Here is a 22,387-nt window from a genome sequence, read left to right as displayed (position 1 = left end):
TTGGGCCCATCACAGTTCTCTCAGAACTCTCTCTACCCCACCTAGCACACAATGTGCCTGTTGTGGGGAGGGGAAGGGAATGTGATTGTAAGCCACTTTGAGACTCCTTAAGGTAGAGGAAAGTGTGGTATAAAACTTACTCTTCTTCTTAATGGAGACATCATTCTCCTCATTCTCCTTTATCCTTATAAGAACTCAGTGAATGGGAAAAGAGAGGCTTACTCCTTTCCATTACAAACTCTTTGACATAATTCATGTACAGAGCAATTCTAAACAGGTCTGCTCAGTATCCTATCTACCAAATAGGGCTTATACCCAGGTAACGGGCGTAAGAGGATGAACTGTTAAACTTCTTTCCTCAAGCCTTGTGCCTTCTATAGCCAAAACATTTCTGTCCTTGCTGAGATTGCTCTAGGACTGATTTAAATCATTTTCTATTTAGCAATGACAAATCATTTTATCAGAATACATATCAATTTTATGTAACCTGAGCAAGTCTTCATCTTTGGTAGAGTGATTTGCCACAAGTAGCCTCTTCCTAGTCACTATTTTGATGTGTCTACATATCATCACAAATAAAGTTTGAACAAAACCATTTCCCAGCATTGTGGGAAAATCCAGAAATGACTTTCATTGTGAAATGTATTCTAAAAGCATAGTGACTGAATTATTAAAGGGAAAGACATCTTACCTATTGCATATTTTTGATTGATATTGCAATGTTGCTGTGTTTTATAGAGTTAAAACAGTATGTATGAGACTGGGGAGGGAAAAAACTGAATTGGCCTTGGCACTTACAAGTATATTATATATAGCTCACCTGTTCTTAAGAGATACTGAAGTTGTCTATACCGTACTTGATGATCATAAAGCGAAGACATGAAATGTTGTTTGGCAAACAGAACTGTACCTTCTGCCACTACTGTAAATACAGTCTATTTTTATTCCTTATATTTAGGACATAGGAGCACAATGCTAATGTATAACACAGAAAGAAGACTGGAATCAGCAATAATAGAACATAATGCTCAAAACTGCATCTTAACTGTCTTATACTGATTCAGACTATTGGGTCATAAAGGTTAGTACTTTCAATTCTAACTGGCAGCTGCTCTCCAGTGTCTCAGGAATAGATCTTTCACACCACCTACTTCCTGAACCTTACCACTGAAGGTGCCAGGAATTCAACCTGGGATCTTCTGATGTTCTCTCACTGAGCCTTTTTCTTCTTTCACATTCAGTTGATTTATGAAACAGAAAGAAAAAAGCTATAGGAAGACTATTTTCTAGTTGCAGATACAAATTCTAGCAAACAATCAGAATTTTAAATGCAAGAGATTAATAAAGAAAATTTCAACAAAATGATAAACCACATGTAGAACCTTTGGGTTAGATTAATATGCTTACCTTAAAGGAAGATGATCCTGAATGCAAGGCCAACTCCCCTCCTCCAAAATAAAAGAGAAGGATATTCACAGAAGCGGATGACCTAACGCCATTCAATTCCCGCCTTCAGAGGCAAGATTTTCCCTCTGTTCTTCTTGCCCTTTATTTTCTTCTTTGTATTTTCTTCAGTGTATTTTCTTCTTTGTAACAACTCTGGCTGTGCCACCCTTTCACTCTACAATATGTTGGCTTTTGGCACAGCCCAAAAACCTGAGGGAAGGATCAGGTGCCTACTTTAATTTAAACTACTTAAATGGCACTCAAGGCATTTTGAAATTCAATAAAAAACAAAATATTGTATGTAACATAGAGAGGAAAGGTCAGATGAAATCAGGGTTTGTGTGTGTGTGTGTGTGTGTGTGAAATTTCTGAGGTAAAACCAAGACATACACAGACTTTAGTTCTTATGTCTCAGGCTAATGAGAGTTTCTTAAGATGTTCACAGTTACTTAAATATTTATGTTGAGAGGCTTTTGTTCCAGTGTTTTACCAAACACTCCAATACACTAAATGTTCTCTGACTCTTCTGGTTTCCAGAAGGCTGGTACATTCTTTTCAGTACCCAAACCCTTTCTCGTGAAACACCAGTACTCATCTTGAGTTTTTAACCGATACTTAAGTTTTCTACAGGCAGTTTCTAACCATAGCAGATGAAGGATCTCTACACTCTTCAGAGCTAACTCCCTGATTGATTGAGTAGGGGATTTTCTTCTCTCTGTAGATCCATCCCCTTTCCTTGGCCTAAATGGAAGTTACCAACTAACTACCCACTCATCCTTGCCAATGTCCCTCAGTTCTCCTGTCTGTGTTAAAACTGCTTTCAGCTATGGTTGAATTCTGAATTACCCTCCTCAGCATTCAGCTCTAAATTCTCTCTCTGCTCAGCTAATAAAACAGCCTGTCACCCAAGGCTCTCTGGTTCTGTGAAGAATTAACTCTGCACAGTCCATTAGTATTTTTACACAACACTTCTAAGCTTTTAAAAGTGCACCCAGCTTTTAAAGATACCTACCTAAAAATAAGACAGCAGTATAAAACATCTTTATTGCCTAGTAATCACTATAAAATAGCAACATACACTAGACAAGAAAATAATGACTGTTACTTTTTGCACCTCTTTGTAATATTGGTTTGGACTGTTTCAGATTTTAAAAAGAACAAAAGACTGACTTTTTAAGCACCCCCAAACATGCTAAAGAAATAGGCAAAAGCTCAGATTCCTTTAAAAAAAAGGTCAAACCCTGCCTGAAGCACAGAGGAAGCAAAGGCCAAGCGTGGAATACAATTCTGAGCTAGAAACACAAGCCAGTGGAGGAGCAAATATTGAGTGAAACAGAGACCACATTCACTCTGCAGCAGTGACGCAAGAACCTTGCAGAGAGAGTCCCAAGCCAGCTAATGAATTCACTTAAGTCTTACTCTCTCACTTAACTCTTCCTCTCACACTCACAGCTAGGGGCATAAAAAACCCCCCAACCCTGCTATTTTGGGGTTTGGGAATATTGAACCCCAAAAATATTCCCAAATCCTAATACCAGTATGACATTCAGATTCACCAAATATTTGGGAAACCCAGATATTTTTGGCTCCATTATACCCTATGGGGACAATCAATGGTCCCTATTTAGTATAATGGAGAATCAATCTGGGGGTATCTGGGACTTTAGGGGGCCTGTTTTTTTTTTTAGGTAGAGGCACCAGATTTGCAGCATAGTTGCTTGTGCCTCTCCTACCCTCCAAGTCTCAAAGAGATTGCTTTCAACCGAGGGGGGAAACACATTTAAAGGGATCGTGGTACCTTTAAACACTCCCAAGAGGTGAGTTCACCTGCAAAGTATTTTAAAAGACTGCAAACCCTTTAAACTCCAGAGTTCATTTGCCATGGAGTTGGGCAGTCCAGTGACTATTTTCCAGTCCAGTGACTATTTTCAGGATTTTTCAGGGTGGCCATTCTGGACTGTTTTGTTTTGCCAGAAAAAAAACAGATAGGTAGGTAACCAGTGGAAGCCCTTTTTTCCTACAATGACTTTTAAAACAGCTTGTTTGATGTGAAGTGTTTTCAGTTGGGAACACAACATGGGATAGGGCAAGGGTAGGGAACGTTGGCTCTCCAGATGTTTTTTGCCTACAACTCCCATCAGCCCCAGCCAGCATGGCCAATGGCTGGGGCTGATGGGAGCTGCAGGCAAAAAACATCTGGAGAGCCAACGTTCCCTACCCCTGGGATAGGGGGAATTGATCTACCTCCTTCACCAGCACATTCACACATACCCCATCTTATTCGGTGCCTGGAACTCCTAACATTACATGTAGCATGTCCATTATTCATTTTCAGATAATTTACAAGGGAAACTGAGCTAAATAAGTTTGCTTACCCTTTCTTATCAATGCTGCGTGCACAATCTAGAACTCTGAAACTGAGTTCTATTAATCTATGGATTTAGTTCCTCTGGTGTTTTTTTTTTTCTTATTTAAACAAACTTATTTGAAGGTTTTACCCAGATGTGAAGTTAACAGATGAATCAGCAGAGGAGAAGATACTCTTAAGACACTGTTGAGAGGGCAGCCACATTGCTGCATTAAATGGAAAGAAGACAACCAAAGATAAAATACAACAGATTACCCAAAATGTACAGATTGGAATGGGGGGAAAGTTTACACAGTTGAATAGCTCACAAAAAGCAGGTGGTTGGGGATGACAAATTAAGTACCCTTTCTGTACCCCTAGGATGGGTAGCTGATGTCCAAGGTACCAATTACTGAAAACAAAACAGACCTCAAAAATACTGTAATTCACTTATTGGTATGTAGAATGGTATTTTCAGCTCTATTTAATAGCTTCATTCAACAAAAGGTGTCAATAGCAGAAAGAAGCATTTGTCAAAACAAAACCTTTGTTTAACACAGTGCCATATATATTCCAAACTATAATTCTTGTTGTTATTGTTTCTATGTGGCATTTATTTGTAATGATTCCCCAAAAAGAACATCACAGAAAACATTTACATAGGACAACAGGGAAAACTCACAAACAATATATTATATTACATCTGACTCACACTATTTTTAAAAAAATATATTTCATTTATAGTCCACCTTTCTCACTGAGACTCAAGGTGGATTATAAAATAGCTGAAAATATGAGATTACAGTGTTCCGCAATAAAATTATTACATAAACATTCTTACCAATACAAGCGTTTTGTTTGCTCTTATTTTTAAGTAGCTTTGAAATTCAGAAACCAAATAAAAAGCATTGTTTAGTAAAAATAGAATGAATACTGCCAGAATTTTTTGTTGCTGGGGTGGGGGGCATGATTTTCACTGATGTATGGCAGATCTCTGATACTTAACCCCTTTCCCAGTAATGTTCCTGAAGTTTTCTATACCCCAGGATAAGCATTTCAGGGGAATTTTGGGCTGCAGCAGGAGTAGGAGGTAGAGAGGTCATGTTCTGCTGATAGAAATTCTTCCAGCACCATTGATTTTCTGCAGGACCCAAGTGAAGATTAAAATACTGCCTGGCAGCCCTGACCTAGATAGCTCAGGCAAGCCCAATCTCATAAGATCTCAGAAGCTAAACAGGGTTGATTATGGTAAGTACTAGGATGGGAGACCTCCTTAGAATACCAGAGGCAGAGGCAGGCTTTATTCAGCCATCTCCCTGAATATCCTCCAGACCTCTGGTAGGGAGATTGCCATGACTTCCATACACACACACACAATACAAAAAATACCCCCCCCCCAAAAAAAAAACGGTCTAAGAAACCGGAGGGTTGATATAAGCCTGAATGTATTTAAAACAGGTTCCAGTTAGTTGTAGATTTTCTGGGCTGTATGCCCATGGTCTTGGCATTGTAAGACCTCACATTTCACAGCAGCTGTGACTGGTATCCTCAGAGGTATAACCCAGAAAACTGGAGTTCTCTCTGGGTCAAAGTGAGAAGAAGATGGTAGGCAGGTAATTTGTATCTACTTAGGAAGGTGGGGTAGGGCTCTTGTAGGAGCTTCCCAGGCTGTGACATGTTAATCGAGGAGCTTTCCTGAGTAGGTTCTTTTGTATATGGATTGGCTATTTATTTGGCTTTTGTATATGAATTGGTTCCAGACTCCAGTTAATCCTTTACAGAGATCAAGCTCAAATGTCAATTAGGACAACACATGGCACTATACTAGCTCACATATGTAATTGCCCTTTCTAGCTATCCCTCTAACCTAGACATACCAATTTTACAAAAATAAGGAAACCAGACATTAAGATTTATTCATACACACGCTAATGTTTAGTTTTAAGATTGGTACAGTTTCCTTCTTCAACTTTATGATGTATTCCTTAATACATACTCTCCCCAAAATATACTCTTCATTTGCATTACACAGGAGCCTGGATTTGCATTACTGACACAGCAGAAATAATTTTTCCCACTGCACGATGACTTACATGATGATGAAAAAAATTCCATGATAATAAATAAATGCAAATCAAGATGTTATAAATCAAATGCACAAAGCTGTCAATGATTAGTGCTTGGGTATAAGATCAAAATAGGAAGACATTCTCTTCCCATTTCCCTGCAGTGTGGAGAAGGGCATCTGGGTGCTGTAGCCTAGACTTCCTAAAATGGTTATGCTGGCTCTGCAAACTACAACTATGATTTGTGTTTCAATAGAAAATCCATTATTTTTTTTTAAGGAGCCAAAATAAATAACTTAATTAAAAAGTCAAAATGGGCATTTTATAAAAGACCATCCAGTACTAAAGTGAAAATTTGTGCCAGAATTAATTTAATAGTGCTTTGGGGACTCTACAGATGCTATTGTCAAATGTAACTATAATATAGCCTGTTTACCCTTGTGTTTAATTTTTCCTCCACTTTCCCCCTTGTGATCTAGCTCTGTTAGTATCTAGAAGATTAAAAAAAATGTAAATTAATGAGTAGAAAAGGATTAATTATGTTACTTACTGATGTGGTAAAGTCTTCATAAGATAATTTTCAACTGTCAAGACACAAACCACACATACACCAGGTCCTTTCTTTCTTAAAAGCAACAGCTCTAAACATGTTGTAAAACATAGATAAGGAAATGATCACATCCCACAATATTCCAAATGTCAGTTGTGTACCTGACATTAGCTCCAGTGTTACAAGCATATTTCTTTGGCGGTAGGTGTTGAAATTTTTTGATGCTTATTGACTGGTGGCTTTTATTGATGTCTTTTGTCTTTTCTTCTGGCAGCTACACATTTACACAAAACGGTTTTGCACATATTCACATTTTAATAAAAATATATCCAAATGTGTGTTGTATTAGCATTAATGCATAAAAGGTCTCAGAACATCATCTGAGCCTGCAGAGGAGCTGTGAGCCTCCGGCAAAAGAAACTGTAGATTGGTGAGTTCCATTTATCCACTGTCATTGCCTATCTTCATCGACAACTGCTCTTTCCTATCCAGCCATACAGGGACATCTAAATTGTACAACAAGCCATGAAGCTTTCTTTCCTACCCTAACAACCCTTACTATAAGTGCAGTGCAATGTACATAACTTGCTTCACATTTTCCTAAGCTTTAATATATCTCCATCCATACCTCACTGTAACAAGTATGACAATCTCAAGAGCAGAATACTGAACAATACAGTCATTGCCAATCCAAAACTCAGGCTTTTCTCTACTGTGGTATACATTCTTATGCACAACTAGAACAGAATATAAAGCATGCCAGTGGGGGACAGTGATTAGACTGTTGAGCCAGGATTGGAGAGACCTGTCAAAAACCTGTTCACCCGTGAAGCTCACTGCATGATCTTGGTCAGAACAAAACACCTTACGAGGTTATTGTATAAATATAAGGGAGAATAATGTATGCCACCCTAAGTTCTCTGAAGAAAAGGTGGAATTTAAAAAGTTAAATGAACCAATGGCATTCTGCTAATTGCAGGATGCTGCTATAATATGTATCTATACTGTGCTATCAGTGGTCTAATCATACTAACACATACAGTACCAGCATAATACAGGTCAGTAGCACAATAATAATAATAATAATAATAATAACAACAACAACTTTATTTTTATATCCCGCCCTCCCCCGCCAAAGGCGGGCTCAGGGCGGCTTACAGACATGGAGTTCCATGATTCAAGTAAAACAATATAGACAGTTTAAATATAATCAATTACATAATAAATTTTTAAAATAGATAAATTAGGTGCTAAAATACAGTAAGACATAATATCCACAAGATGGCTGGGTGGCCACACGTCAAGTTAATCAGGTTGCTCATATTGATGACAAACTTGATAATAGCTTGTTTATAGGTCATGTAATGATTCTATGGCAGAGGTATGACCACTTATTTGTTTAGAAAACATAAGAGCTGCCTCTTTACAGACATACTTGAGGTGGCTCATGGATAAAAACAGGCAACTGAAAATAGGGCATAAAAGCAGCATAAAACAAATATTGAACAGCTCAAAATGTTTTAATGTTTACTTGTAATTTTAATTATGATGTAATTATGTGTTAATTTATGTATATTGTGATTTTATGGGTTGTGAGCCACCCTGAGCCTTATTTGGCGGGGAGGGCAGAATACAAATCTAACAAATGTAATAAATCTAATAAACCGAAACCTAAAACAGACTGTAAGACACCTAAAAAAAAAAATACCCGCTTTGATGTGTTTACCTTCTATCTAATTATTTTAGTGACACACTAAGTAATCACACAATATTTTGTGCTATTATTACGTATTTAATTATTCCATATGGCCATTATTACATAGAATGTGATTGCCCAGAAGTTACAAGCACCATTTTTGAAGCCAATGAAGACAATCAGGACACTTCAGTTGCTTCAGAATGCAACTGCCCTATTATTATCACGGGCTAGCCGATGGGAAAATGTTGTGCCCCATTTTGAAATAACTATATTGGCTCCCAGTTTATTACAGAGTTCAATTCAAGATTTTGGGTATGACCTTTAAACTCCTTCATGGCCCAGGCCCATATATCTGAAGGACCATTTCCTCTCTTATGTTCACATGTGCCAGCCACAGTTGTAAGGCTGTCACATGTTGGCTGCTCCTCCATTCAGGATGGCCCACCAAACTCTAGTCTTCTGTACTGTGGATGTGTTCCCTTAAGGGATAATGCCCCACCCCACTGAAGATCTGCGCTGTAAAATTTGCTCATTTGCCAGAATTTTTGAGGGAGTATGAAAGGCAGGCATGTTTTAAAAGGGATGAGGAATATTCTGAAGAAGGAGTATTTAGTTTTAATCTGTAAAGTTTTAATTATAGTTTGTAAGGCACCTTGGGCCAAAAGGAAAGTTGTGGAATAAATGTTATAAAGAAATAAAACAATGTCTCCATATTGCATATATTTATTTATATTTTTGATTTACAAACTGCCCTTCTCTGAATACATATTGCTCAGGGCAGTTAGGAACAGCAAATCTATACAATTTAAAATCCAAAGAATTAAACTAGCTAAAACACATTTTCAGATGGTGCTAAATCAATTTACAATTCCATTACTGTCTCACAAATAGATGGAGAAAAAAGCAGCATAGAGGAGGGGAAGGTAAAAATAAATCAGGCACAAGTGAGCTATCTATCTTTACATAAGCTGCTATTGTTGAGCAATCCTGCTGTACTAGCTAAATTAGTCAGATGTCACAATACTGAGATGAACATGTGTGTGAGTGTGCGCGCATGTGTGTTTGCACCTGGAATTCATGTCAGCCTCTGGCGACTGACCCTTACTGTGGGCCTGGAGGATATTCAGAGAGGTGGCTGAATAGAGGCTGCCCCTGTCCTCTTGACTGGGTATTTCAAGGAATTCTCCCATCCTAGAACTCAACCCTGCTTAGCTTCGAAGATCTGATGAGATTGGGCTTGCCTGAGCTATCCAGGTCAGGTGAGAGGAACAATTATTTGTTAAATTCAGGTGAGTATAGTGTTGCCAGGTCTTACATACCTGCCGGAGGGAGGTGGGAGGGAGCTTTCTGGGAAGGGGTGGGTGGGGTGACATTGCCACATGAAATGTCCCTGGCATGATGACATCACATGGAAGTGACATCAACATGCCAGGGAGGTTGCAAAGGGATGTTGACACTGGCATTTGGGGGGAAACTCTATGATAACCATAGAGTTTTCCCAAAATACCAGATCATTGCTGTGCAATGTCCCCGGTGTGATGATGACACTTTAGTGTGATGGCATCACCTCTGTGTGATGTCATCATATTGGGGACATTGCACTGGGTCATGGCAATGGTGGCAGACCTCCTCCTTGCCAGCCAGCTGACCAGTGGCAGGCAGGAGCCTGTGAAATTGAGGGATAATTCACTTCCACCTGGGGGCTGGCAACCCCAGGTGGGTAAGCCTTGCTGGTCTGAAGCAACAGAACAAAGTTTGAATCCAGTAGCACCTTTAAGACCAACAAAATTTAATTCTGGGTATAAGCTTTTGTGTGCTTTAAGGTGCCACTGAACTCAATTTTTGTTTTAATTATTTAAATCACTTCCCATATGAAAAGTGAAAGTATCTGAACCTTAGTTGTCATAAATATACATTAGAAAAAAATAACTTCCCAATTTTAAAGTATTAGTATTTGTTTGTGGGTGATATTGCATTTTTTTTCAGAGAACAAAATCACACAAATTGAATTTATAATTTACAAGAGTCAAATAATTCCTAATAGACACTAATAATTTAGGAAAGTTGACATAGGAAAGAATATTAGTTGCATATAACTTTCAAACATTTGTAAGATTGAAAAATACCTAATATGAAAAACCATAGTATCTGCCAGAAAAGGAACAACCCAGCAACATTTTAAAACCCTGAGCTATCAACTGACTGTTGTTTATAGAAGCTGGTCTCCATTAAATACTACCAACATAAGACAACTTACCAAACAAACTGGTACCCACAACACAGTTTGGCAGTTGTAAGAAGTATCACAGAATGCAGGGTTGGCACACACTGTGTTGAGAAGCAGAAAAATACCCATAATGATGTGCGCTTTCAGTTAAACACCCCCCCCCCCGCCAGACACTGAAATTCACAGTACTGCCAAGTTCTTCAACCATAGCAGTTTCCTGTCTCCACAGCATCAGATTTGCTGACTGTCTCCTTTTAAAATATGGATGACAAGTCAGGATATATATTCTATTTTTGGCTGTTCTGAGTAACTTGTGAATACAGACTGGTCCCCAGTGCATTTTAAACTGTGACAATCTATTTCTGGGTTTTCCAGCTTTGTGGTAAGGTTAGGACATGCATTTTCGCTCTGCATCCCATGTGCATCTTGTGTAGAATATTATAGGAAAAATGTCTTGGCAAATGTGAGTTTGTATAGGACTGAAAAATTCCTGGGTCACAGTAAGAATCCTTTTGTAAGAGTGACTGACAATAAAATAATGATGTTATACTCACCATTAGATGTGAGCCCCGCTACTCTGTTTCAGTGTGGCAACCATATATACCCCTGGGGTAAGCATTTAAGAACAGGAACTATGTGTCAAAATTTCTGCCCTTGTTCCAAGGCAGGTAATGTTCAAGTGGATGGAATCACACATTTGACCAAACCATTCACATTTTAAAAAACCACAATAGCACAGAAATGTGATATATTAAATTAAAAGCTTAGAAGTGCTGTGTAAACAAATAAAGGACTGTGAAGGGTTAATTCTTCACAGAGCCAGAGAGCCTTTGGTGAAAGGCTGTTCCAAGAGATCTGATTGGTTAGCATCAGCTGAGCAGAGAAAGCCTTCAGAACTGACTGAGAACAGCTTAACATAAACGGGAGAACTGGAGAAAGTTGGCGAGGAAAAGTAGGTAGGTAGATGGAGACTCCCATCAGGGCCAAGCAGTGCTTTTTTTGTAGAAAAAGCCCAACATGAACTCATTTCAAAAAAGGGATTCGAGTAGTGGAAAGAGTGTACCAGCCTTCTGGAAATCAGAAGAGCAGACTACTCAAAGAAAGTGTACAGAAGTGTTTGGGGATAACACTGGAACAAAGGCCTCTCAACATAAAGATTTTAGGTAACTCTGAATAACTTAAGAAACTCTCATGAGCCTGAAACATAAGAACTAAAGTCTGCACATGTACTAGCTTTACCTCAGAAATTTTACCCCTGATTTCCCCTGACCTTTCCCCTCTATGTTGAATAAAATGTGTTGTTAAATTTGGAATATAAAAACTTGAGTACTATTTAAGTTATATAAGTTAAAGGGGGTTCTCATTCCTTTCCAACTGTGACAGGATGAGATTGCCAGAATTCTTCAGGAAATAAGAAAACAGACTACTAGGGTGGCTTAGTCACAAAAAAGGGAAAGAAGAACAGAGGGAAATCTTGCTTCTAACGGAAGAAAAGTAGACTGGAATGTCAGATGTTAACAAGGCTTTCCCCCCCTTCAAGTCACAGACGGTTTATGGCAAACCCATGGGTTTTCAAGGCAAGAGATATTCAGAGGTGATTCACTATTGCCTGCCTCCACGTCACGACCCTGGTATTCCTTGGTGATCTCCCATCCAAAGACTAACCAGGGCCCACACTCCTTTGCTTCTGAGATCTGATGAGACTGAGCTAGCCTGGAATATCCAGGTCAGGGTTAACAAGGGCTAGCCAACAGTAAATACATTAAAAGTCTCTATATTGGATTTTGTCTTGAGGAGCTTCCCAAAACTGGTCACAACTTCAAGGACAAACTTCCCTTCCCTAAAGTTCTGGAATCTTCCTAGTTTGCTGATCATTCTACGGAAACTTCAAAAACTATCTTAGAACTAAAACATTTTTCATATGTGTTATACCCTTACAAAATGTGTGTGTGTGTGTGTCTCTGTGTGTGTACACAATTGTTCAACAGTGATGCTCATAACAGAGAACTATAAATTGTGGCAGGGGGAGAAGCTTGATCACCAAAGCAAGAGTAAAGCCTACCAGCATTACCTTGGTTTTGTGACAGACAATCAAGTCTGGCTATATAGCATCATAATGCCTTTACAATAATGAAAAGATTCTTGATCTGATAGGAGGACAGCTGGAGAAAAAAATGTACTGAAGCTAAAAACATAAGACAAGCCATGCTGGATCAGGCCAATGGCTCATCCAGTCCCAACCCTCTGTCACACAGCAGCCAAAAAACCAGATCCACTAGTGGGGCCAGGACACCAGAAGCCAGGACACTAGATCTCACCATATCAAAGTTGTATAGCACCACAAAATGTTTTAAATTGTATTTTATAATTGATTGTTAGCCGCCCTGACTCCACTTGCTGAGAGGGCAGGATATAAATGTAAAGTAATAAATAATAATAAATAAATAAATAAGCTCCCACAGAGAACAGTAGTAACTTCTGTAAACAGTGAGGGACATGCAAACACGACACATAGATGAAGAGGTTGAGGGTGCTATTTTAAGCCAACTGTTTCCCCTACCTCCTACTGAAGAATAATTTGGGTGGTCCTATTTAGAACAGCTAATCTCATATGATTTACCAAGAAATTCTGGGTATTCTGCTGAATAAATTATTTCCTCATCAACCCCTTTACAAATCAGGTTAAATGATGAGAATGGGGAAAATCAGCCTTGAATAATTTTTGAAAAGAAGTACGCCAAAACTCATCAGATAAATTATTTGCAATGAATAATTGACCAGCTCTATTAGGCTGAAATGTCAGCATTAGCCAGTGTCAGAAAAGAGGAAAGCTAATCAGGTAATATGATTTGACCGTTCTGCTTGGACAAATCCTAATAGTGAAACAAAGTTCACTGAAACGTAATAGTACATGGCAAACTCTTAAATAAATATAAAGAACTCAGGAGGCGAACCCCACACCAATGCTTATGAATACACCTCATTCCATCATATTCTGCATAACACTGACCAAGCATTATCTGCTGTTTCCCAGAGAATTTGTACAGGGTACATTCCAGGGTTATTGTTTTTTTTCTGTTTGTTTGTGGGGGGCACTTTTTAAATATCCTGTGAACTACCAGGAGAAATCACTGTAGGGAGGGCAATATTAGGGGAAGGCATGCTGGAAAACCAGGAGACCAATCATGAGGTGATTCTTCCCTCATGTTGAACCAAGTTATGGAGTTGAGGTGGAGGGGAGGAGCAGTAGAGTGTAGGATGACTCAGCTTACTTATTAGTCTCTCTGTTGATGCTATGGCAGCAGAGTATGTCTGTCCGTTCTACTTACCCAGCTCAGCTGTTACCAGCTCTTCTCAAAAGCTGAAGTGCAAACAGGCTCAAAAAAGAGGGTGGGAAAGAAGAAGAGATTGGATTTATACCCTGCCCTTCACTTGGAATCTCAGAGCAGTTTATAATCTCCATCCCTTCCTCTCCCCACAGCAGACACCCTGTGAGGTCGGTGGGGCTGAGAGAGCTCTTAGAGGCAGGCAAGCAGGCAGGTGGGTGAATGTTTTTCCTTATTTCACCCTTCCTCCCACATCAGCTCATGTACCCAGCGCACCCCAGTCCTGCTTTCCTGACAAACAGAAGAAGAAAGAGTAGGAGGCTGCCAACTCCCAGATCTAGCTGTGGCTCAGTCTGGCTCTCCATTGATGCACCTTTTCCCTGTTCTTAAACCCTTACAACAAGGCACACATACCCTTCCCACAAGAGTGCTGAACATATGGCTGAGACAGCAGGTCAAAGGCTGCAAGTAAATGAGCAGGGTAAGGGTGGGGGGAGTGGAAGGCATGGCGGGAGTTGTCTTTCAGTGAGACTACTGATCCATTTAGTTCAATACTACCAACTGGGACAAACTGCTGCTCTCTAATGGAGAAATTCCCCAACTCTAAAACCTTTATGATATTAAGTCTTGCGTTCTGGAAAGCACTGACATTCCATGATAATCCCCAGGTTCACCTTCTTCCTGGAGCAGTTCCAATCCCAAGAAATTTTACTTCCCAGAGTCAATGGACTTGCAAGCACTACTAGCTGAATGAGTTAGGCAGCTGCAGTGAGAACGGAGAATAGAACAAGATTTCCACTTCTGTATCTTGCACGAGTGGAAAGAAAAGAAAAGTGGAAGAGAAAGAAAAGGAGCAATTTTCACCCTGTTCCTCTCCCTATTGCAAGTGCACTATCACTGGATATTTTGGCAGAGTAAAAGGGAACAACACAGAACACGTGTAAATTAGCTAAAAGAAAATTTACTAATAAAATCAGGAAGGGTAACATGATCAGAATAAAAACAATAAACTGTCTAACTATCCAGCTACATCTTTCTAGTTACTGTTAGCTCCAGATGGATTCTAGCATCACATATTCACTCACTGGGCATGTTGTGAGATTCTGAAGAATGAAAAGGGGCATTAAACCATCAGTAAAGGTGGGACTCAGAGCAACAGGAGAGATGACAGTAAATGGAGACCTCCTCAATGGTTTGCTTGTGTGGTGTTTGGTGAAGAAACAGAAGGGGAAAATCTGTGACTGCATGATTCTGGATCTTTTTGTCATGTGTGCAATTCTAAGAGTTTATTTATTTGTATATCCAATTTTAGACACACACACCCCACACTGAAGTGGGGCTCAGGGTGGTATACAACATAAAATTAATGCTATATAAATATAATACAATTTAAAACCATAAAATCACTAACTACTAAAAGATGATGGTAAAAAGAATGAACAGGTTGCTTACCTGTAACTGATGATCTTCAAGTGGTCATCTGTGCAGTCACACTGATGGGATTAGGCACCAGTGCCGATCCCGATCGGTAAACTTAAAAGCTGCGGATTTCCGCACCAACGTCCCAGTGCGCATTCCCAGAAGCCCCACTGCACATGCTCACTGAGATGGGAGCGGACATCCCACCAGTTCCTTCTGACCGCTGCATGATCCCAAAGATGGACCGGCATCAGAGGGGAAGGAAGGCGGGTAGTGTGACTGCACAGATGACCACTCAAAGATCATCAGTTACAGGTAAGCAACCTGTTCATCTTGTTCATGGTCTCTGTGCATCACACTGATGGGAGATTAGCAAGCCAAAATCCTACCTGGAGGAGGGTGCAACGGTCCATCAGCAGGAAAAAGACTGCAGAACAGCACGGCCCACCGACGAATCCTGGCAAAGGTGTAGGTCCAACACATAACGATTCACAAAAGTATGCAGGGAGGACCAGTGGCAGCCTTACAAATGTCCCGTAGCGGAACACCCTTCATGAAAGCCACCAAAGTCGCCATGGCTCGAGTGGAATGGGCTCGTATGGGCCCTGGCAGGGGCTTCTTGCTCAATAGATAAGAGAGCTTTATGGTTTCAGTTATCCATTTAGAAAGCCTTTAGGACGATATCCGCTGCCCTAAAGATGCAGTGGCATAGGAAACAAAAAGTCTGGAGTCCCTCCGGGAGGGATATACACGATGGAGATAGAAAGATAGCGCTCATTTCACATCCAAGGCATGAAGTCTTCATTCAGAATCATTAGCTGGATTAGGAAAATATACTGGAAGGTAGATTGCAGTGCTCAAGTGAAAGGAAGAAATCACCTTGGGAAGAAAGGTGATATCTGGACAAAGCACTACTCCGTCATTGGTGAAACACAAGTAAGGGGCGTCGCATCTGAGTGCTGCTAGCTCGCCCACTCTCCTTGCAGAAATAATTGCCACCAAAAAGACAGTTTTCCAAGCCAGTAATTGGAGAGAATAATAATAATAATAACTTTTTATTTATATCCCACCCTCCCCGCATAGCAGGCTCAGGGCGGCTTACAACACACAAATACAGTATACAATAAAACCATAATACATAGTAATACATTTAAATAAAACCATCATTTTAAACAGCTTATATTAAATTAAATTAACATTAAGGTGCTATAACATAGATCTTATGAAATTCAGTGGCTAATAACATCTTCAGCGTATCTATCTTATCTCAGCGTTAAGTGAAGGCCAATTTAAATAGAATGGTCTTGCAGGCCCTGCGGAACTGGTCCAAGCATCACAGGGCCCGCACTTCCTCCGGGAGTTGGTTCCACAGTAGTGGAGCTGTGACAGAGAAGGCCCGTTCCCGGGTAGTCTTCAATCTGGCCTCCTTTGGCCCAGGGATATTCAACTGGTTCTTTCCAGCTGACCTCAGCACTCTCTGGGGTTCATATGGGGAGAGACGGTCCCTCAGGTAGGCAGGTCCTCGGCCATATAGGGCTTTAAAGGTAATGATCGGCACTTTGTAACGAACCCGGTATAACACTGGCAGCCAGTGCAGTTTGCGCAGCCCCGGCTGTATATGCTCCCATCTTGGGAGTCCCAACAACAGTCTAGCCGCCGCGTTCTGCACCAGCTGCAACCGCCGGGTTTGGCACAAGGGCAGCCCCATGTAGAGGGCATTACAGTAATCCAATCTCAAGGTGACCATTGCATGGATCACAATTGCTAGGTCCCGGCGCTCAAGAAAGGGGGCCAGCTGCTTTGCCCGGCGAAGATGGAGAAACGCGGACTTGGCAGTGGCCGCTATCTGTGCCTCCATTGACAGTGTAGGCTCCAGAAGAACCCCCAAGCTCTTGACCCTGTGGGCCGCTTTCAGCAACCATCAAAAACCGGAAGAGGGATTTCCCTTCCCAGAGCACCGCGGTCCAAGCAAAGGACCTCTGTCTTCGTTGGATTCAACTTCAACCTGCTCAGCCTGAGCCATCCTGCCACAGCCTGCAATGCTAAGTCCAGATTTTTCAGGATGCAGTCAGGCCGACCGTCCATTAGTAGATAGAGCTGGGTGTCATCTGCATATTGATGGTACCCAAACCCAAACCTCCGGGCAATCTGGGCAAGAGGGCGCATGTAGATGTTAAATAACATCGGAGAGAGAACTGCTCCCTGCGGAACCCCGCACACTAGTGAGTGCCTCTGGGACAGCTCTCTCCCGGTTGCCACCCTTTGTCCCCGTCCATCAAGGAAGGAGGAAAGCCACTGCAAGGCCAACCCCCTAATCCCTGCGTCGGTAAGCCGGCGGGTCAGTAACTGATGGTCGACCATGTCGAACGCAACCGACAGATCTAACAGCATCAGCACCGCCACGCCGCCTTGATCCAGATGCCGCTGGAGGTCATTCACTAAGGGGACAAGCACTGTCTCCGTCCCATAACCCGGACGAAAGCCGGACTGGTGGGAATCTAAGATGGAAGTGTCATCCAGAAAACTCTGCAACTGTAACGCTACTGCAACGCTACGCTTAGTTTGGGTACGAGGTGTGGAGGCTCCCAGGTTTCTGGAGGTTCAGATACTCTTATCCATCTCCTGTAATACAGAATCAGTATTTGAACTGAAGAGGCCATTGCCATCAAAAGGTAAGTCTTCAATGTAGGCTTGAGTGTCCGGTTGTAAGGCCGTGGAACGCAACCAGGAATGACGTCTCAGAGAGATAGCTGTTATCAGGGTCTTAGCACAGGTGTCACCCGAATGCTTAGCCGAATTAAGTTGTTGCTTGGCTAAGGTCATTCCCTCCCTTTACACCCAGGGAACCAGAATATAGCCTCTTTCCTAGGTTGTCTAATTTCTCCCCTTCCTTGTCTGGCGGGGCAGAGTGTAACTTCTTCACCTTGGAAGATGAGGACACTACTACAGAATTCAGTTTGGGGTGGGTGCAGAGGAATTCTGCACTGGACTCTTGAATGCGATATATGTGGTCCAGCTGACGCAATGAGATGGGAGTGGAAGCTGGTTTCTCCCAGGAAGATTTTGCGGTATGCAGCATGACGGTAGTAAGTGGTAGAGCTACTGCAGTAGAAGTGTCCATTTGAACAATGTCAAAAATGGTGTCAGTAATCACTGGTTGAGGTTGGACAGTAGTAAGGGACAAAGATTGAGCGATACGCTTAATGAGGTCACCATAAGACTTTAAGTCCTCCGAAGCTGAAATGGGTTGCTCCTCTGCTATCTTCTGCGGTGGAGAGGGTTCCCCGGGTGATGAGGTTGTTTCTTGTTCCTCTGGGGACGACCCATCAATGGACCTGGGTGACGCATCAGGAGAGTCAGACCGTTCCGACAAGTGTGGAGTCGGGGAGGAAACAGGGTCCGTTGTTACGCTTTTCATTCTCTCTGAAAAAGTCTGTTGAGAGGGTTCCCGATGCTGTCGAATCGGCTCGACGTCGGGCGGCTTTGATACCGACACAGATGGTGCTTGCCTAGAAGGTCTATAAGATGTACGGGATCGATAGGAAGCTTCAGAGAACTGATCCTAGTCCATCTGGCGTGGAGGAAGCCATGGAAAGGAAGGCTGCATGGGATACGCCCCGTATAAGTATTGCCACTGATGCTGGCCCCACGGGATCTGTGAAGGCAGGCAGTGGGGAGAAGTACTATCGATCTCTTGGTATGAGTGTGTGATGGACAGAGACCACAAAGAAGATCCAGGAGAGCCAACCACTTGTTGGGGGGGCAGAGAGGGTGGAAAATGGGAGTGCCAGATGATACAACTGTCGCTGACCTCAACCAAATGCCTGGCAGAACATCTCTGCCTTACAGGCCCTGCAGAACTGCTTCACATCCTGCAGGCCCCAGATGTTATTCAGTAGAGAATTCCATCAGGTTAAAGCCAAGGCGGAAAATGCCCTGGCTCTGGTTGAGGACAGTTGGATATTCCTCGGGCCAGGGACAACCAGTAGATTTTAGTCTACCAAGAATAATGCTCTTCTGGGGGCATACCAAGAGAGGTTGTCCTGAACGTACGTGGATCCCAGACCGCTAAAAGCCTTTCAGGTCAACACCAGAACCTTGAGTTATTTTGTTGAACTGGATGAAGAAAAAAGAAAGCATCTCCTGCAGGCAGACAGTACCCTTTTAAATGTTTGTGGCAAAAGTCAAAGTGCTGGATATTACTGGAGATGCTGTTGAAATCTTCCTAAATGAATGTGTATATGCATCCAAAGCAGATACAAATGTTTTGTCTGCCTCAAAGCTTGTGAAAAGAGGAAATGAGTTTGAGATAAAAGGAGAGATGTGCCATATCTTTTGCCCAGAATCTGATATTAAAGTAGCAGTAGAAAGGATTGATGAATTATTTTACCTGAGACATGATGCTGAACACGTATATCATACATGACAAGGCAAATGCAAGCATTCAGACTGCCTGTTAGGCTGACACTGGAAACTTAAGACATAGAAATATCCAGCCTATGAAAAGGCTGTTGCAGGACTGTGATATTAAAGTGATGAAATGTGAGCAAATGGATGCTTATTACTATGAGATTTATTTAAAGGCCAAAGCTGCTGCTCCCAGTTTACAAGAAACATCAAAGTATTCCCAGTGAAGGACTCCTGCAAAAGGTGTATTCAGATTTAGTTGGCCCTTTCTGTTCTTCTCTTGGGGGGAACATTGCGAGCAAATAAGTAGACATGCTTATTTAGAGATAATACACCTACAAATGCACATTCTTATGCCAGAGAAATACAAGTAAATTTGCAATGTCTTCCTAAACATATATCCTCAGAATCCTTCTCAAGTCTATTAATTAGAGCTTACTCCCAGGAATGTGTTCTGAACATAGCACTGTGAAACCTCGTTCACAAATTACAACGAATACACGTACACTACAATCCATGTATAGTGTGCACTTGATTGTTGTTTGTATATACTCATGCTACACTTCTCATTTTACAATTCAATGCATGTACAGCTAAATGCAAGCCCCACATTTCTGGGTACTGGTACCCAGCTTCATTCATAAAGTGAACACACACTGGCTCTTTCTTACAAACAGATGTACACACATACAGGCAGGATGCACACGCATTCGCAAGAACAGGACCAGCATGTCAATCAGTTCTGCATTCCACTTATCGCCAAGCTTGACTTTTTAAAAATTCAAGACATTTGTTTCACTCACAAGCAGAACAAAAATTTCAATAAATCTATATAAAAATTAGTGTAAACATTGCTAATTATTATTGCTTAAGTGTCAGCGGAATGTGATTTACATAGGAAATATATAGTTTTAAGACAACAGAAAATGAAAAATACTGAAGTTCCTTTTTAAAAAGTAGTAGTAGTAAAAGTAGTAAAAGCAATCCACTCAAAAACTACTAGGATGCAAGGTGGGATATACCCCCCCCCCAAAAAAAACCCAGAAAGATAACTACAATCCTAAAAACCATCTTTGTGAGAATAAGCTCACGGAATAACACTGGACTTTCTTCTGAGCAAACCTGTTAAGGATTGCTTCCTAAATGTTTCCAGCAACAAAGAATTTTTAAAAACTAAGAATATATATTTTATATCTCAAGACACATTGTTTAATAATTATTCTTACCTCTTTTTGAAACACTTCTTAAACCGTTCATGGGTTGGCTCTTCAGATATCTATGACAAAAGGTCCCAAATGTGCAACATCTACCTACGAGAGAAAATTCACAGATTGAATGCTGAAACATGGGGTTGAGAAGCATCACTATGACTAAAGTTAGATATGTAATGAAATTTTTATGAGTAACATCAGATCTCTAATTCATGACGTAAAAGAGCTAATTTTTTATTTTAAAAAATCTCACATCTCACCTGCTAACAAGAGACTGTGGGGGGGGGGGGGCAGTGACATGCAGCCTATGTAGAGTCTGTTACCTATCCTGAATGATACTTATGGGGAACCATAAGTTCACGGCAATTGTGGTGAAATTTCACTCCCATTAATGATGGTGTCTGCTTCTAAAAGAATTATTCTTTTTTTATCAGGAAAATCCTGCTCTACTAGTCAGTCCTTACGTGTATCAACAAAGCAGCATAATGACCATTTTGTACAAATGTCTCTTTGGATGCAAGAGGAAAACATCATTAGAAGTGTGTGTCTTCTGTTTGGGAAACATGTTCACTTGCCCCTGTATCATTTCTCTTTCTTTAAGAAAGCATCAAAATAGCAAGTTTGACTCTAAGTGGCTAGTTTTAAATTGTGCTCATCCTAAGCACATCTAAAAGAGATTTGTTGCCATTAAGGAATTCAGTTTTTGAAAGCCAAGCTACATATGCAGCCAAATAGTATCTATCAAAATGTTTGTACTTGTCTGTAAAATGCTGGCTCAACATTTAAGCTATCACTTGTCCAGAAAAAATCTCCACTATGAAGTGACACCCCAGGATTATAACCATATTTATACTAGATAAATCACCAGATAAACTTTTGAGGGTTATTTCAGGAAGAATTGGAATGTTCTTTGCTGACCTATTTCTCCAATAGTAGTAGGTTTTCTAAGAGGGGATCATGCTTTATTGGAATTAATATTGACTTAAGATGTATTGAAATAGATAGCCATTTTCCTAGGTACATCCTGAAGGGTCCTTTCAAATAACGTTCAGACTGAAAAGTTCTTTATAGTAGCACTTCTTATTTACTTAATTCAAATATATGTCTGGTGAGCTATATATGTCTTGGTGAGCTACTGGTGCTCACCAAGCCACGTAATATTAATTCAAATATATGTTTGGATGAATGTGATAAATGTTCATTAAAAGGGCCTCAATGACAAGCACAAGAAACACCACTGGCTGTTTGTGCACATAGGCTTTCACACAGTTATAATGAATAATGGAGTCTGTGCTTCTTCTGAATGCATACACGACCATCTATAACATTATATCTGACACTTGATTGCTGTTAGGAAGAGTCTGATTTGTTTGCTTGCTTCATACTTCCAAAGGCAGTATCAATTTTTAAAAATCCTATATCCATGGAGGCTGGAATCTAAAGTTTATTGTGATCCACACCCAGGAGGGGGGGGGGGTCCCCTGACTTCTAACTTAACCCCCAGTTCAGGAAAGCCCTTGAGCATGAGGAACAACAGCCTTAGAAGGCAATGTTTGATTCTAATGGCTAAAACAGAAATAACAATAGTCACTGATCTCCACCTGCTTGAAAAAGGTAAGTTGTGCATCTGCGAAGAAGAAGACTGCAGATTTATACCTCACCCTTCTCCCTGAATCAGAGTCTCAGAAC

General features: G+C 40.9%; 1 protein-coding gene across 1 annotated transcript in view; it reads right to left on the bottom strand.

The window, feature by feature from the left end:
- Positions 1–20,797, bottom strand: part of LOC132572476 (contactin-4) — a 706,005-nt gene extending 685,208 nt beyond the window's left edge. The window contains exon 1 of the mRNA XM_060239572.1: positions 20,714–20,797. The gene's annotated coding sequence lies outside the window, so the exon portion shown is untranslated. The remainder of the gene's footprint in view (positions 1–20,713) is intronic.
- Positions 20,798–22,387: the final 1,590 nt, after the last annotated feature.

This window comes from Heteronotia binoei, chromosome 5 (genome assembly GCF_032191835.1).
Source record: "Heteronotia binoei isolate CCM8104 ecotype False Entrance Well chromosome 5, APGP_CSIRO_Hbin_v1, whole genome shotgun sequence".
Lineage (NCBI taxonomy): Eukaryota > Metazoa > Chordata > Lepidosauria > Squamata > Gekkonidae > Heteronotia > Heteronotia binoei.
The sequence above is the reverse complement of the archived record's forward strand: the minus strand, read 5'-3'. Positions and strand labels throughout refer to the sequence as shown.